This window comes from Ostrinia furnacalis, unplaced genomic scaffold (genome assembly GCF_004193835.3).
Source record: "Ostrinia furnacalis isolate ACB-3 unplaced genomic scaffold, ASM419383v2 OfSCF2106, whole genome shotgun sequence".
Taxonomy (NCBI): Eukaryota; Metazoa; Arthropoda; class Insecta; order Lepidoptera; family Crambidae; genus Ostrinia; species Ostrinia furnacalis.
In genome coordinates, this window is record NW_021132345.1 from 285,117 (window position 1) to 304,609 (window position 19,493).

General features: G+C 35.3%; 1 protein-coding gene across 2 annotated transcripts in view; it reads left to right on the forward strand.

The window, feature by feature from the left end:
- Positions 1-1,880: 1,880 nt before the first annotated feature.
- The window catches only part of thw (chitin-binding domain protein thawb), a 94,725-nt gene continuing 77,112 nt past the window's right edge, over positions 1,881-19,493 (forward strand). Inside the window, exons 1-2 of one of the 2 annotated variants that reach the window (XM_028307201.1) lie at positions 1,881-1,969; positions 2,514-2,588. The gene's annotated coding sequence lies outside the window, so the exon portion shown is untranslated. The remainder of the gene's footprint in view (positions 1,970-2,513; positions 2,589-19,493) is intronic. The other variant, XM_028307200.1, reaches the window with a different exon arrangement.

Below are 19,493 nucleotides of genomic sequence, written 5' to 3' on the forward strand. Positions count from 1 at the left end.
ACGTCACATCATTTTACCGAAGTCAGCCCTATAGCTTCGGCGCAGTGCCGATCACTGACGTTTGTCAACAAAATGGTGCTTGACTCTTGAGACAGGCTAAATTACACCATATTGTTAATGACATTGAGCATACATTTTTTTAAATACCTTCGCGAAGTAAAACTTCTGTACGTACCTACCTACTTATTATTATTCTGTCGTACGAGTAGCAACTCATATTAGTTTATATCGGCTCATTATGACTAAGCTTGATTCAACTATAGTAAGTAAATGATTGCACATGCTAACATAATAGCTAATTCTGTCCAATGAGTTGCAATATGGACGTCAGCGGGTACATTAGCGCTGTCGGAAGGCTCACGCCTCATGAGGTGTCAGACCGGTACAAATGACAATAGGGTTGTTATAGGGCTGGTACCCTCAAAGTAAATAGTTTTACTAACAAGGGAGATAGGTCTCCAATAGATATAGATAAATTATATATTTGCATACACTTAACACACATGAAATAGTAAAGTTGCTGCAAAACAATAATAAGAAAAGAAAAAAAACTGCAAGAGTCAACGATAAGCATGTATAAAACAAACAAAAGTAGTGTGTACAATTGGAAAAATGATTCCTCTGAGATGTGTGTCGTAGCTATGCATAAAGCAAAGAGCTCAATAAACACTGCCCTGAAAAGGGCAAAACAGTGATTTTCAGCTCTTGCTAGAGAAGCGCGCGAGAACGAAACGAACCCGCCTGCTATCCGTAAAAATGTTTAAAAATAAAGCTTTAAGTAATAAATAGCAGTTAGTACCAAGATTAAGAAAATTAGTTTTTACATCGTTATCGTTACTTTAGGTTTAAAAATGTTTAATCAATCACGCTCTACCTACAGCCTTAAGCAATAAATAGCAATTAGTACCAAGATTAAGAAAATTATTTTTTGCATCGTTATCGTTACTTTAGGTTTCCTATCATCTCTATGCAAAAATTCATCAATATTGGTTCACAGATACAGCTGCTTTATAAGAGTGAATATTGTAACAAAATTATTGTTTTTCAGCAGCCCTCACACTTCATCTGCTTGAAGCCTATCCTCGTTACGATCCATTCAGCGTATTCGATAGCTCTTTGTCGCCTGTCTGTAGCTTGTCTGTAATGCTTTATTATATTCGCGCTGATGTAGACAGGACTTTCGGGACGCTAGAGAAAGATGTGGATGAAATCACATCAAGCTTGTCAATACGCTATCTTATGCAGTTGAAATAGGAGCTATTATGCCACCCCTAACATTCTTTACTCAACTGGACACAACATAAAACCATATACCTCAAATTGTTTAGCAAATTTTCGCTAATTATATAAAAGAATTGATACGTTTTTCCTTTAGTAGAAAAGAAGATATCAACGAGTCAGTAGATATGTGTAATACTAGATGATGTTTTTCAATCAAAGTTTTTATGCAAAATACTTGAAGTAATAAGCTAAAAATAAACGTAAAAATATGTGAGACCTTTCATTTTTAGATAATTATTTTTATGATATCTTTTGTTACTTAATAAATGACGGAAAGCTAAGAAACTAGATTCGTTCATAAACAATAACATTCATTCAGCTAATTATTATTTTCTCTAAAACTTAAGTATTCATTAAAATATTTCGCTTACATAAGTTGATGTGAAGCTTCCGCTTCAGATTTACATAACAAAAACAAACTACAAAAAACAAAACTGAAAATCTCTTTGTTTTTGATGTTAAACAAATGCATTAAGCGTAGATTAGCTTTTTGCCTATTAAATCAAATTGCACCCTTACTCAAAGCAACCTTGACATAAAGTAAGCATCCTAGCTTTCTACCAATGCCAGCTTGCATCACACCCATCCTTTCCCATCTTCTAGCCGCCGCGGCGCGTGCGCAGCCAGTCTCCGACGGCCCTCGCCGCGATTCACCGGCTAGCTTGAGCTCTGCTAGCTTAGCACACCGGTATACCTTCAATTTTATTTATTAAACCGCATCTTGCACTTTCAAACTTTATTTAAAAACTTTAGTAAAAAATTGTTTTGTTAAAAATTTTCGCGAATTTAGAGGGATCTACGCCGCGACCTCCGTTTACATAACCTCTATTTTATCTTAATTCATACGCCGCTCACTGCACAATAGTTAAATTATTTTTTTCACATAAAACTTTAAGTTTACTAACAATGTTTTGTCAAATATAGACAATGTCCGAACGCTTGAAAAAAAACTTAACTAATTGTGTGCAATTTTTGCGTAACGCTATAGCGCCGTGAGAACGCATTGTCTTGTATTCCGTGATAACACGGGTTTAGTTTTTCATATATTAGTGTTATGTCTAGATTATACAATGCAGGAACTGGGATCATACTGTTGCTTGACATATGATAATTAAGTTTTCACAAGTTATTAGATGAAATAGAGTGTAGGATAGTTTTTGCTGTTTCGATCACGCGATGCGCGGAGCGTGTTAGATGTTTGTTTGAAAGTGCATCGTGCGTTGACTGTGTAGATAATTTTCGTGTGATATTCAGTGACCAAACTTTGCCGTTGTTGTGAACTCGTGCTGTGGGAAGAACGGACTGAGGTGAGTGTTGCAACGTAATGACGGTCTATTTGTAACGGTTTTAATTGTTTCAAATGTGTACGTTTTTGTAACAGCTAAGAATGGTTTATTCTTCTCGTTTTAAGGTTACTCCATTAAAGTACTTTAATGAGTTTATTAGGCTTAATTTTGTTTTAAGATGGGAATAAAGGTATGACGTCATATTTTTGAGGAAAAGTAAAAGTAAAAATCAATAGTCAGCTGTCAGAGATAAATAATTTATAATGTATTTTAAAATTTATTTTATGTACGCGAATTTAATTCGTGCTTAATTGATCGCGTTACAAAAACTATCAGTCTTGATGAAATCGATAAAACAACAGTAATTTGTTATTATTTTCTCTAATTACTATAGCGTGTCTGAATAACAAGTTGTAGTATTATAATAGTAATATACTTCAATGATTGGTTGTAAATGTTTGACTAAGTTAATATTTAATTTTGTACAAAGAAGTATTATTAGGTAGACAGTAACATTATTTATTGCATTTCTTTATATTACATAGCATATTATCTGCAATAAAAACAGCGTGGTGTAAACTTCAGCAATGGTGACCTATGGCATAATACAAACAGATACATAAAATGTGATATAATAATGACAAAATTGTGTGACAAAAGAAACTAAAATACCTGAATGTGTGAAAGAAAAAACACAAATTTTAATTAAGGTATGAAAAGATGCTAAAAACTTTAATGAAAATTAAACTCACATAATTAGTCGAATTTCATATAACATTCACAGTCATGAATATCTTGAATTTGTATAGAGTTTCAAGTGTAGTTTTATTAATAGGAAAGTCTACATTAATTAATGCAATAGATTAACTACATCGTGCCGTCTTCATTAAAACATATTTCGCGATCGTATGTTTGTTAATGTGGTTAATGAATTAGTAATCAAAATGATCTTTATATTGACATCACACATGTATTCATTTCTTATGTGTATTACAGTGATGTAACATCCTAGTTATAATAGATCTACTAGAATTTTTAAAAGGATTATTTCAGAAACTTTCAGGTTTCTTACAACTATTCGGGTATAAACGTAATATTTTAAGTGTCCTACCAAAAACTGTAGTCACGTTCTAATTAATTTAGATTAAACTGCATTCAAAATACAAAAAAAGATTAAAATACGTACAAAATGTTGAATGATAAATAAATTTCATTTAAACTCGAAAACTTGAACACATCTTAAGAAAACTAGTATTTTTTTATGTACAGCGAGGAAGCTCTTGGCCTGTATCTCACCTGATGGTAAGTGATGATCAGGCCGAAGGTGGAAGCGAGCTTCACCCAAAATCCTCAACCACGGAGGATGAGGATGAGGAGAAAATTAATTTTATCAGTTATGTTTTATTACTTTCGATCTCATTTAGTAAAGCTTAAGCAACTCTGCAATGATGGGTTACCCGATTGGCGTAATTACTAAGCTGCTATAACTAGGTTGGCAGATTATTTCTGACCATAAAGTTTGTCTTTGCTATCTTAAAACATTGCTTGATAGTAAATATATCTAACTTTGGTTCAATGATTTATTTCCCACCGTATTTTTTAGGTCGAAACTTATTCTAAGCATAAGACGATTTTCTTTTTTATTCAGGCTGAAAATCAGTAGGGGACTTAAACCCACTACCTACTTTTATTTTACCATTGATTTACTTCATTATTTGTCGATATATTCAAGGGTAAGAAAAAAATATAATTTGGTAAATTGGTAACTCATATTAAGGTTTTCGTACTGAAAAAAATTTCAGACCGCCGCGGTCACTAAAGATTTCTTTTGCACAACTTTTTCGTTTGATAATTTCCTTATGGCTACTTCTTAATTCATAAAATATTTTGCCACTATTCTTAGCTGAATAATATACTGAATTAGCTTTTTTACTCCGGAAAATACTATCATTTCTTCCAGTTCACTGAAAAACGACAAGTTATGTGGAGCTCGAAATTATTTTAGAAAACTTAAACAATGATGATCACTTAAACTCCAGTAACTCCATCTGCATCCCCGTGTTTAAAGAAATTGAATGCGCAAATCTAAATGACAAATGCCGATGTTGATTACGAAGAGGCGGACCGTGACACACGTAACGTACGGCACAACACAAATAAGCGAAAGGGAGACTTACCCACGATAGCCCATCAAGCGACGATGACGAGGGCACTATAAATTGACATTTAATAAACAAAAATGAAAAAGCTGCTTCAGCAAACAAAATGTCATGGTCTTTTAGCTAGGAATCCCCTGAATAAATAAGGAAAGTTGAATACAGAATACTTAATCCCCTTGTCAATTTTGATTATTGTGGACGTGTATAAGGAAAGGTCGTCTTACTAAAAGATTAAAACAGATTAAATGCAAGTGGGATTCTCAGACAAAGTGTACCAGTACCAAAGTGACAATAACTATAGTGCAAGATTGAATACCATGTAACTTTTATTTCTGTTATTAAAAATAGTTATCGGTTTTACAAAAACACATAAGTTACAATTTAACGTGTAACCTGTAGAGGTTTAGTTAAAATAAGTCCCGTCTGGTAACACTAGGGTATATGTCCATATCCCTCCTATTGGGCTCCCCCTAATAAGAATCGAGTGACCTAATCAAATAAAAATGATAAGACAACGTTTAGGAAAAGATTCTTGATTCAAGACTGCTTTACTAAAAAGATGTTCCTTTGATTTATTTAGATTTAGAGTATGATTTCATTGAGAGTCAATTAAATGTAGAGCATTAATTTTTAGAACGTTTCGTCGTGGCTAGTTAGCCAAATGCACTTATTTCCCTACCGGTAGAACTCCAGTTCATTTGCAATCGTAAACAAATTGAGTACAGTCTCTTTCTAAAGTATAAAATTGTAATAAAATAATAATATTGATTAATGATCATACATGTCAGAAATCTTTACACTTTATTTTGTTTCTGACACAAACAATTATGATCAAGTGATATTTTTAATTAAAATATACATATTAAAACGTAATGCAACAAAGCTAAACTGAGTAAATTGCTTGACTCACTTTGTATGAAGATGTATCAATTATTTTTGCACATGTTGTCTTTATACTTTAAAAAGAAATATTAGTTTAAATTCTTTAAAAAAAATCTAAGTTTATTTATTTAAAATCTTTATCCACAAAAAAGTGGCGGTACAATAGGCGAACTTAATGCCATGTGGCACTCTCTAGCAGCTAATCTTAATGTGTTACCTATTGTGTGATATGAGCAGGCCTCCTACTAGGTGGACCGACGATCTGGTAAAGTTCGCGGGAAGAGCCTGGATGCGGGCAGCGCAGGACCGTGCATTGTGGAAAACCTTGGAGGAGGCCTTTGTCCAGCAGTGGACGTCATTTGGCTAAAACGAACGAACGAACATGTGATATGAGTGATTTTACACTAGGTACGTGCGTCCGTCCCATCAGAGAATAGAACTCAGAAGCTCTGAATACTGCACCAGGCGTGTAATAAAACGTAGTAAATTTGTAAGTACATACTAATAAAAGACTATACTAAGAGTAATATCGCACGTTAATCTTGTTTAACCGTCAAATTAAGGCCCTAATGTACAACATCCTATCTCTAACGACATCAAAACTCATTACGCTTTTGTCACCGTCTGTACTAGACGACACGTGAAGCAAACACTTTGGCATCTTATGTACTTGGAATAGGGGTGAATTTGCAACAAAAGTGTGTAGGCTGATGTGCTGTTGTATGGACCATCCTTGGAGAATGCATCGCCTGCGCATACGGTCGCTCGCTTGCCTATACAATAGAAGTATGTAGACAGTAGACTTGGTAAAGCAAATAAAATGTTGGTCATAGGATGTAAATTATTTGTTGTGATAGAATGATATGTTAAATGCTATTTTTGATCGTGTAAGAAATAATGTAGTTAAGAACGGGTTCACTAAAAAATCTAACTGTCTATGCCTCTATACCAGGGGTGGCCAACTTGAATATCTATATATATAAAAGAAAGTCGTGTTAGTTACTTCGCTTATAACTCAAGAACGGCTGAACCGATTTAGCTGAAAATTGTCAGGGAGGTAGTTTAGAGCCAGGAGAAGGACATAGGATACTTTTTATCCCGTTCGAAATTTTAAAAAAAAGTCTGCTTATTTATTGCCATTAAGGCGGAACAAAGTTCGCCGGGTCAGCTAGTTATACATAAGATCTACTGTTTACTAACGAAACCCTGTTAGATCTACCACTAACATACTTCTTGAAATCTTAAATGAAACAGCATAGTGTAGTACACAATCATGTAGTATTTTTTGCCTTGCCACGGTCGCAATCGACCGGTTGGCCACCCCTGCTCTTAACTCTATGGTGAGTCGGGATATTTAATGCTACCGATCTAAGTTCTATCAGATCTCAGATAATTACCTTAATTTTTGCGATAATTTATTATCCTGATTGGATATACTCGTATGTAGTTTTGAGGTATTAAGTCTGCTGTTTGAACTTGGGTTGTGAAGCGGCGATCGTGTGACGCGTCCTTAAGTTTGTTTGTTTCCCTTGACTTTAAGCGAGTGACTATCACTTGGCTCAGCGTCACAAATTCGAAAACATATATTTAGTGATAAAAACAAAGATAATTGACTCTTACGTCGCTTTAAAACTATTCATTTGTATGTGTTATTATGCTCTTTATTAGGTTTTCTGTTTGTGTTTAAAAATTCAGTTTACGTCTGACGCGTTGATGTCTTTTGTATAGCGGCTATATAAGCTCAATTGAACGCGTTTTAGACTCAATAAACTGACGCCCGTATTCACAAACATTACTATGAAGTCTCACAGAGCGCGTGGACGCACAGGGTGACACACGAACCAATCACAGAGCTCTATTCAACGCTATGCGTTCGATTTGCTGCTTCACTTAAGCAATCATCGTTTATGAATACAAGTTTTAATCTCTCTCTCGTGTTGAAAAGCTCTTTCCATGATTGAAGACAGGAAACTACATATTCATAATGGAGATTGTTCGTTTGACAGAGCTTCAGACGTTTTGCCAAACATACACACTAAAACTCTATAAAGTAACATATTGTTTAATTGACTTGATGAATTTTTTAGTTATCGCGACAATAATATTCGTTGAAATAAATTTGAATGACGTCTGTAATTTATACTATAATTTAGATTGTAACTAGCATGCTATAGCCTGACCAGGAACATAAAAACCCTCGCCATGTTGCGGAAAACTAATGGTACTAATTTCTTTTAATGGCAACAGTAACTGAAAACTTCATTGACATGTCACCATGCATGTCAGTCTATTGTTGTCAAAGTGTAAACAAACTTTATTTTAAATGTTTGCAATTGATTTTGTGAATTAAATTGCTAAAATATTTTTATAGTCGTGAAAGAAAAGTGGTTCACTATGTGTTAAAGTATTTGTCGAAGAGAAATACTTAGGGTTCGGACAATATTTTCATTGAATAATGTTTCCGACAAAGGTTGTCAAATTGACTGACATGTTTATCGTATAGTACAGTCCACTATGAAAATTAGCTGTAGTCTGTTTCAACTACTATTTTAAAGTTTTTTGTCACTTTCTAAGTTTTGAATTTTATGGAATTGGGAAAGAAGTACCGAGTTTGAAGCGTTCATGAGCAGACATTGCAGTTGAATATTCAAGTTCTGAATTTGATTATTGATGAATAATAAAATAAATCCTACTAGCTCGATTGATGGTTTCATTTAATTTATTTAAACCAGGTTACCTTTAGTAATATTTTTCGTTAATTTATGAAAATATCAAATTAGCCCGTAATCCTGAATCCTGATACATAAATTTAGCCTATTAATTTAACACATGTACAACTGTACTCAGTGTTGCACTATCAAATGCAATTGAAGCGCTTCTATGCCAGGGTTTTTATGTTCCTGGTCAGGCTATACATAGCATGCAACCTACATTTACAAAATTTTTTAAAGTTCTAATTTTATTTTATGGATGGATAAATGCCTAATTTTATTGTGTACAAATCACATATACATCTAGGAGGTAGCAATGCAACATTCTGAACATCTTGTACCTACTACCCTTTATTGTTGGAACTTTTGTAACATTGCGAAGTGAATAAATGAATATATGAATATGAATTAATCGTTGTACGTACGCTAATAAATGTGCAAACATCGTTTAATCGGATTATGTCTTACCATTTAGTGACCCACATGTTTTATATTATTTACCCTATTTTCCCATCTTCAAATTGAAAAAGTTGCAGGGTTTTGCACAAATATAACCTTAACATTACTATTACTCAACAATCGGCCGGTTGGTGTAGTGGTTCGAAACTGTTCGAAACGGACTACTATTCCGGAGGTTGCGGGTTCGATTCCCGCACAGTACAAACATTTGTGTGCATGAACATATTTGTTTGTATTGGACTAGGTGTTTTCTATGTATAATATGTACGTATTTACAAAAAAAAGTATTTAAGTATGTCCGTTTTATATCCGTTGTCTAGTACCCATAGTACAAGCTTTGCTTAGTTTGGGACTAGAAGCGCAGTGTAAAATGTACAAGGATCGTCGTTCGTTTCAGCCAAATGACGTCCACTGCTGGACAAAGGCCTCCCCCAAGGTTTTCCACAATGAACGGTCCTGCGCTGCCCGCATCCAGGCTCTTCCCGCGACCCTTACCAGATCGTCGGTCCACCTAGTAGGAGGCCTGCCCACGCTACGTTTTCCAGCCCGTGGTCGCCACTCGAGAACTTTCCTGCCCCAACGGCCATCGTCTCTACGAGCTATGTGCCCCGCCCACTGCCACTTGATTTTAGCAATTCTGCGAGCTATGTCGGTTACTTTGGTTCTCCTACGGATCTCCTCATTTCTGATTCGATCACGCAGGGAAACTCCGAGCATAGCCCGCTCCATCGCCCTTTGGGTGACCTTGAGCCTTCTTATGAGGCCCATAGTAAGCGACCACGTTTCGGATCCATATGATCCATATGTCAGAAGCTATTCAATTCCGTCATCCTCGAAGGGAAAACGCCTACGACATGGCACAGAAGTGTGGTGGTACTCTTCTTCAAAAAAGGTGACAAAACCTTATTGAAGAATTATAGACCCATCTCACTTCTGAGCCATGTCTACAAGCTGTTTTCAAGAGTCATTACGAATCGTCTCGCTCGCAGGCTCGACGACTTCCAGCCTCCCGAACAAGCCGGTTTCCGAAAAGGCTTTAGTACCATAGACCACATACATACGCTAAGGCAGATTATACAGAAGACCGAGGAGTATAATCAACCACTTTGCCTGGCGTTTGTGGATTATGAGAAAGCCTTCGATTCGGTCGAGACCTGGGCAGTGCTACAGTCTCTCCAAAGGTGCCAAATTGACTATCGATATATCGAAGTGTTGAGGGATTTGTACAAAAACGCCACAATGTCGGTCCGCCTCCAGGATCGGGATTCGAAACCTATCCAGTTGCAGCGAGGGGTAAGACAGGGAGACGTCATATCTCCAAAACTGTTTACCACCGCCCTGGAAGATGTCTTCAAGCTTCTGGACTGGAACGGATTTGGCATAAATATCAACGGCGAGTACATCACCCACCTTCGATTCGCGGACGATATCGTAGTCATGGCTGAGACCTTGGAGGATCTAGGCACAATGCTCGATGGCCTCAGTAGAGCCTCTCAACAAGTGGGCCTCAGAATGAACATGGACAAGACAAAAATCATGTCTAATGTCCGTGTTGCACCCACTCCTCTGAAGGTTGGAGACTCTACACTCGAAGTTGTCGACAATTATGTATACCTGGGACAAACAGTCCAGTTAGGTAGGTCCAACTTCGAGAAAGAGGTCAATCGTCGAATCCAACTCGGATGGGCAGCGTTCGGGAAGCTTCGCCATATACTCACGTCCGAAATACCGCAGTGTCTCAAGACGAAAGTCTTCGAGCGGTGTGTGTTGCCAGTGTTGACATATGTACAAGGATATTTAAAATAAAAATAATTACACTTTTACCAAGCAAACGAATATTAATTTCCCATAACTTGACCCAAAATCTTTCGTGACCCGCAAAACAACGCATTTTTACCTATCTGCGTAACATCAGTAACTTGAACTTATTGTCTGTCCGTCTTACCGTTTATAATGATGTTACGTAAAGGAATTCGTACTGCTATTATAGGTCTGACATGATCTTTTAGGGCTAAAGTTACTTAACATAAGTTTTCTCCGGTTTTCTCTTAATGTTTAGGATGGAATCTAAATGTGAATGATTGTGATAAGTTTTAGAACCTACTAGCTTTCCGCCCGCGGCTTCGCCCGCGTGGAATTTCGTTTGTTAAATTTTCCTGAATTTTCTTTGCTATAAACCTCACGGAGCCCGAGACCTTTCCAACGAATGCAAAACCGTGGAAATCTGTTCGTGCGTTCTGGAGTTATAGCGTCAGGGAGGAAAACCCGACTTATTTTTATATGGTAGATTTAATAAATGAAAATACTTGGTTTAAGCTTAAAATATTTAGTAAAAATTCAAATCAAGTATTGGAATTAGTAGGAAACAGAACTGTTTTATAAAAAACCTATTTAATGCATTTCAAGAATTATTGAAAACCTCTAGTATCCGTGAGTTATTGCCAACTTTCCATAAAAATTGTTGAATTTCATTTAACACTTGATCTTAATGAATCAACACACTTCAAGGTACATTAAGTATGTTTATTATATTATAGTGTGTATACTTCTTACGTACTCTACATTAAAGTATTATAATATACCTAATAAATGATCAGTTCATTCATTAAAACAATGTAAATACTGATTCAAGTATAATCGATCAAGATACAGTCATTCACTCGTTCAACACACGCTCTTTCACCAAGTGCACAATACGAACTCTATCACACCGTCAAATTTATTGTCTGTCTGTATATTGGCATTATAATGGTGTTATATAACCGCTATTGTGCTACAATGTGATACCATCAGTTCTTTTGTTGAATTACTCGCCTGACTAGCCATATTTTCACGACTTTGTATTGTTGACATAACCGTGTATGTATTCTTTTAAAAACGCTGACGTTTTTTTCTTAATTATATGTTTAATTATCAAATTGCATTCTTGAATTAAGAGGATTTTTTGTGTTTCACACGGGAATTAACAGGTAATAAAAAGCTTTTTATCAAAGTAAAGTTTTTGGTTACTGACTGTTGAACTTTTTGAGCTTGATTATACTACTACTTTGATGATTTTGCTTTAAAACTGGTACTTCTTATTGAAACTAGCGGCCGCACGTGACTTCGTACGCGTGGATCCCGTTTTACCTCCTGAGGGGTGGAGTTTCGTAAAATTCTTTCTTAGCTGATGCCTACGTCATAATATCTACCTGCATGCCAAATTTCAGCCCGATCCGTCCAGTGGTTTTGGCTGTGCGTTGATAGATCACTATGTCAGTCAGTCAGTAAGTCACCTTTGAGTATACATATATTTAGTTTGTCCTCTTTAATAAGCATAGATTTAGTACCTGACGTAGTAAATACTGTCGTCGTATTGAAAAGCATTCGTCTCGGTTGCACTGATGCATTGCGAGAGCTTTTGACACCGCCCGCTAATGGGCGCCTCTGAGTTACAAGTTGTAGCGAATGTGAGTGGTGGGTAAGTTTTATATTGCTTAAATAGTTTCTAATTTATTTTTTCTTAGAATTTTCATATAAATAGTTCCATCGAATTCATATGTTCGGGAATTGTGTTCGGATAACTGTCTAGAAAGTCGATTTAATTCATCTTTTTCGGAAGTGAAAAAGGAAAAGTATTAAGCATGTTTTTCTGGGAAAACATGCTACTATTTTATCATGAGATAAATAGGATACTACATTCACTTGAGTTTGTATGTATGCCGAGAATCGTAACTCATCATCATCATCTCAGCCATAGGACATCCACTGCTGAACATAGGCCTCCCCGAATGCTTTCCATATTGCCCGGTTGATAGCGGCTTGCGTCCAGCGCCTTCCTGCTACCTTTATGATGTCGTCGGTCCACCTTGAAAGAATCGTATTCTAGAGTTTTAGTTTGGAATAATATTCTAAGCCTTCAGTTTGCTACTATGAAATTACTGTCTCTTATGCTTTAACCCAGTCATCAAACAGTGGGTGTTTTGAAATAATTATGTTTATTTAGTGGCATTATGCAGCGATGACCTCTGAGAAAATAGCAGAGAGCGGCTACTACGGGGCAACCATTAGGTGGAACGGATTCTTTGCGAATATTCCATCCTCTTGTACTCGTAGTATAATGATAATGTACTGCCAACATGCCTGAGCAATTCAGTGACTTGATAGCATCTCTAAGTTCAGAGGTTAAAGTTACTAGTTGTGTCCGCAACTTCGTACGCGTGAAAATAGTTTGAATAATAATATTTCCCCTTTTTGCAACATTTTTTTTTTGCTACGCCCCTATGGGCTGTAGGGTAATGTTTTATAGCCTAAAGCTTTTCTTGATAAATGGGCTATTCAACACAAAGAATTTTTCAAATCAGGTCAGTAGTTCTTGAGATTAGCACGTTCAATCAAACAAACTCTTCAGCTTTATAATATTAGTATAGATAGGTTCGGTGTTGGTTATAACATTACTTATTAGTCAACATATTGACAGAAAGAAAGTATAAATTAATATTTGGAGGCATGCTAAGTTTGATTCTAGGGTTGAAATATCAGTGGTTACGAACCTTAAAAATTCAATGAGAGGTCTTAAAAATCCTCAAATAAATAACTACCTGCATTACAAACTTTTACATAAAATTCACATAACTCACCGTCCCGTTGGTTACTTTAACATGAATGCGCATTATAGTCCATTCATAGCAAATACTGAATTGTGCATTATAACCCATTCATTCATAGCAAACAGAATTTCTCAACAATTGCTATAATAACACCTGCTATCACGTTAACCTGATCATTGTTTGAGAACGAAAACAACTTCGAATTTTTATATTTTTATTTTGATAACAACAACTGACGTAAATCGAAAACAACAAAGTCGAAATGTCATTCCGGAAGGTATAAAAATACAATAACAACAAACCTTTATTTATATCACACATATTAAGTGATCAACAAGCCGTTTTTTTTATTTATTTTTTTTTATTTTTCTTTATTCAGAAAACCACAGCTCTTTATAATAATAATACAAACAGGTATTTTTGTTCTTACAGCCAATAATGGATTCTATATATTATTACAATTTCGTAAAAAACAGTCAAAGGGGCAAAAAAAAAGAAACATAGGCTTGCATGCAGGTTGTGTGTGTGTATGTGTGTGTGTGTGTGTGTGTGTGTGAGTGTGCGTGAGTTTTCAATAATAATAACAGAAACTATAGTCGTTTTAAAATCTTTATGTTTTCCTAACAATGGTGTTGCCAGTCGTGTGAGTTTATAGTTTATAACACCATTATATCGCCAATAACTGTAATTGAAGAGAGCCCGTATAATAGTTTAATTTCAATGGAAGTATTATTAATTATTGGCATGAACTATAATTTGAAGTGAGAATCAGGGTTCAAAGGTTAAGATGTTATACTCGACGTGACATAAGTGGAACATTTGCTCTGCAAACGTAGCTTTTATTTCGAGTGCAATAAGGATGTTACAAGGTTTAGATCTTGTGTCAAGTACTGAGGTACTTGTTACGTCTGAAGTACGTAAAAGAATAGCAAAGGTATTTGATGACATAAGCAGTACAATTTCAATTTCGTTTTGTTTATCTGTTTAGAGTTTAACGCAAAGCTATTTTGAAATAAATGAGATTGACTCGTGCTATTATTTTAGTTTGGTCGAACTCGAAAGTCTTATGTTACTCAGATACACTTCAACTTATTAAATACACAGCTTTTGCCCGCGGCTTCACTCGCGTGAAATTTAGTTTGTCACAGATCGTCATAAATTTTAGCCTATAAAATATGTTATTCTAGGTTATAAACAATAATACTGTAAAGTTTCATCAAAATCCGTTTAGTAGTTTCTGCGTGTAAGAGTAACAAACATCCAGACATTCGAACTTTCGCATTTATAATATTAGTAGGACTATCTAACTGATAGACAGGTTGACACAACCAATAGAGAAGTTTCCTGGGTAAAAAAGCAAGCGTTTGAATTAGTCCGTCAGTTAACTTATCAAATAATACTCGACATAATTCACTTTCAATATTTTCGCAAATAAACAACTTAAATCATTTGTCATCTGTTGAAAATGATGTTTTCCTAACATTCGCAATAAAATTATAAGTAAAATACTCGTACCTATATCAGTTTTTAAAGTCAATAATCGAAATTTTAAGGCCTTTGGATATAAATCTACTACTATACTTCGATTTACTGACAGTTTGTATAGTGTGAAAATAGCCCTTTTTTAAAGACACACCTCACACACAACGAAGCTAACTTTGGGATTAATTGCCTTGTGTCATAATTCCCATTGTTTCCCACAGATCCTATCACCATAGTACGACACCATCATTGGCAATACCAAATAATTGTTCTCAATATTACCCAAAACCTTACATAGATCAATTATGCGCACGCACACAGCGGTCACAGTTCATACGGAAGCTTTCGCAAGCGCGCGCGCAACCGGCGGGATGGAGATATTTAAAATCGATTAGCGTTTGCGGTTAAATATTGCGAATTTAAACTTTAAAGCGATACAATTAAGAACACTTTTGAGATGCTTCGTTGTGGTGCGAAGACCCAGTTTTCAGAAATTGTACGTATCTTTGATAAATTTTGATTTTGACACAACGTTTTGACATGTTATGTGTAAGTTGTTTTGAAAATCTTGTGGTTTTTTAATGCATGTTCGCACTTCTAGAAAAACGCATATTTATGTTTCTTTAAAGATTTTGCTAGGTTATTGGCAATTTATTGGATTTATTGTAAAAATAAAGAAGATAAATCTTTACTCCAGTGTCAACAGTTCTTGTATACCACGTTCATAAGGGTGGGGGAATATTTTTCTATACTCTAGCTAGCAGCTTCTACTAGTCAATGAAAGCAACTAGGGCTGGGTTGCACCATGTCACTTTAACTTTGACAAACGTTAAAAATCTGTCAAAATCCATACAATAAACACCGGTTATCGTTAAAGTTACCGTCAAAGTTAGGTGATGCAACTCAGCCTAGGTATTTACAGTAATAAATGGTCACATTATAAAAGACATTTGTTTTTTGCAAACGGGCTTTTAAAAACCTCTTTCAAACATCCCAGTGTAACAACATTAACTCTGCAACTTGAGACATAAAACAAACCATTGGCTGAGAAGAAGCTTCGCAAGAACCTCACTTTTGTCAGCCTTCTCTATCAAATGTAAGAGGTGACATGGCCGACCACGATCGCGGTGAATGTGAACAAGTGCACTTTGGATGCGCGTGCGCCGAGGAAAGGACGACACCTAAGTAGAGCACTGGCGTTACTACAGCTTTGACCCATAAAAGTTTTGCCCTTGAAGAAGATGCGAAAAATTTCGCCGATGAGAGTGGTAAACATTTTTAGAACTGTTGTTGACTAGTTCTGAAATTCTTTTAAAAATGTAAATTTGATTACTACGAGTAAAACGGCTAGATCAATTTGAAAGATATTGTTAGATTGCGGCAATAATAATAAATTAGGTTCGGAGTAAAGTACATATGTGATTGTGTATTCAATTAGGTACACATTAAAATCCATTCAAAAACATTCATGATAGCCAAAAAGTAGTTAATATAAAAAACTCGTATCGTTTATAAGTAATAGAAGAGCTTTGTCCCGAATTTATCACAATGTTTCTAAAAAAAGAGCTATCACTTTCAAAAATATGCAAGTCTTTAATGTGTCAATACATCATTTCCAAGTTTTCCCGTATCATAATAATCACACGGCATCTCCGAACCTCATCATACTCATCTCTATTGCAAATACCAACAAAGTTCATATAATTTAAAACATTACACGTTTTTCACTTGCATTAGAAACCTAATAAATGTAGCACGCCATTGTCAAAGCCTCACACATTAATCATTTCAACCCGGCGACAAACAAGCCTTACGTCACAATCAATTATTACCCAGAACAATTGCTTTAATTACCAAAATAATAATTAGCGCACACAGCGGTTAGCTAAAGAAACACCTATTATAATACGAGTAAAGTTTAGTTTAGCTTGTGATAGTTACACCAATTTTAGTTGACCTTTACATTGCGAAAAGCCCTGTAGCTTTGAAATGAGTTAGATTTAAGTGAGAAATTTTTCTAAGATGTAGCATGTAACGCAATATGAGTGACACGCAACGAATTCGTAAAATTACACTTTCAGTTCTTAAGGCAATTTGTGAATAAACAAGTTTGTAAGTCACAATAGTGCTTACGTGTATCGTATGAGTTCAAATAATAATAACAAAATTTGATATCATAATTGCCATTATACGAGTATGTACAAGTATTGAATGGAGTATAATTTTATTTAAGAACTAGCGGCCGCCCGCGACTTGGTACGCGTGGATCCCGTTTTACCCCCTTAGGGAAGGAGTTTCGTAAAATCCTTTCCTAACGGATGCCTACGTCCATAACATCTACCTGCATTCCAAATTTCAGCCCAATCCGTCCAGTGGTTTGGGCTGTACGTTGATAGATTTTTATGTCAGTCAGTCAGTCAGTCACCTTGGAGTAATATACTCGTATATTTAGAAAAAAGCACTTCTTATCTTATAGCATGAGGATCCCAATATTTTGTCACAGAATAAGAAAAAGTGTTTTTTTTTTAATTAAAAAACTATACCAGCAAACTGGCGAGCTTTTTCGTGCTTTAAGTCCAAAAGTATTCCTCTTTCTAATTTTCTATAAAAATGTGGTAGAGTCAAGGGCAAGATGGATTAACCGATAAATTGCGCTACTCACTAAAACATTTAACTACCAGTTTAGGATGAATGTAAATTAATTAAGCCTCAATCAAACATGCAATATTATACCGGAGCTTCCATCAACCTGCACCAATTGCGGAGTTAAATAATAAATAATTACTTAAGACTAAACCGGCGTCTGCGCTTGCGCATCACGAAGTCACGTCACGACCGCCGAAATGCTCCGGTTTCAGACCCTGACTCGAATGTGGGAACTGCTTGATTTCCGACATTATGACGATTAGAGTATGCTCTTGCTCTAGCGTGAACACATGGATTTGCTCGTGTGCAGAATGAAGGGCAATCCATTGATTGACATAGAAGAAAACATGAAGTATTTTTTAAAGCATATTAATAGTTCAGCTATCGTGGCTTCAAAAGTTAAGCTAGTATTTAAATGATTGATTGTTCACTGACATTTAGATTTGTATTATAACTGATTTTAATATAATAACCAAGTTTTGTTTTGGAAATGATTATACGAATTATAATTTGAGGCTTAATTTTATAGCTGCTGTTTCTTGTTAAAGACTTTTTCACTTTTATAAAAATAGGATTCTACAAAACGTTGCTTTGCTGCTTGATCAACTCTATGAATGATCCTCATTTTCAATTAAATTCTATTGTCCTTCCTTTCCTTCTTTTCCTTTTCAAGATAGTATTTAACAGAAACACATATTATTGTACTTGAAATGGTGATAATAATATTATCGATCAGAACTGAAAGTGAGAGCACCACTAAACTCTCGGTATAACTACTTCTATAAACGTGACTAAACCAATTATACTAATTTAATCTATATCAATCAACTGCTCAGTGCTCCCTTCGTTTGCTGAAGGTCGATACCCAACCAAATTGAGAATACCATCTGATAGGCAGTTTGACTTCTACAAAACGGACTTCTGGATTTGTAAAGGTTGCTTGGACTTCATACGCGTGGGTCCGACAAGACATTTGAAGTACAGTCAACAGCACATCAAACTATACTTTTTTGTTGCAAATTAACCTTTATTGCAATGACATAGATGCCACAATGTTAGCTTGATATACTGTCGTCTGTTCATATGGGTAAAACATTTTCCTTTGATATTTCATGTTTGAATTAACATTTGTAACTGATTCCTGAATACTTTAAATTTGTTGGTGCTTGTTTATACGTTTTAGAATCACTAATTACTCCAATCAACATTTACACCGCATTTCCTATCAGTATCAGACGTCAACAAGTGTATTCTGATTGCAATAATAAACAATAATAATAAGAGCTTCCTCGTTCTGAATAAACAAATAATTTTTCATTTAGCCATTATTATGGTAATAGGCTTATAATTAAAAAAAAACATAAATTAAGCAGTATTGCGTAGTAAATGTGTATAATGACGTGATTTAATATTAACAAAATTCTAATGAAGTTTCTGTTCGAAAAATTTAAGAATTTTATTTTTAAATACTGAATAGAAAACAGCAATACTAATAAGTAAAATGCCGAAAAGAAATTGAAGTATATTATAATAATAATCGAAACAGAAGAAAATAATTTTAATTTTTATGTTTTCACGTTTTTTAGTCGTCACGTCAGTGAACTCTTGCTTTTAACATTACCTAGCTTATTATTATGAAAGTAAAAATTACATTACAAATAGATTTGATTAATTAAATTAATAAAAATGTAAATGTAGAATTATATAATAATTAGATTAGCAAACCAATAAGCGGACGATTACGCGGGATTACAAAAGAGGTTTAATCACTTTCATCGTGCATCGGTGTCACTGAAACTGCGCGCACGCAGCGTGACGCACGCGAGGCTTTCACCCTCTCCCGCATTGCTCGTCATCACTTGCTGATATTCTACAATGCATATACCATTGTATTCGTACCATAATCATTTCGAACAACTCCTATGAACGTCCTCCAGACGCAGTGGTCCCGGCTTCGATTCCCAGTGGGAGCAGATTTTTCTGTTCGGTTTGGTTGAT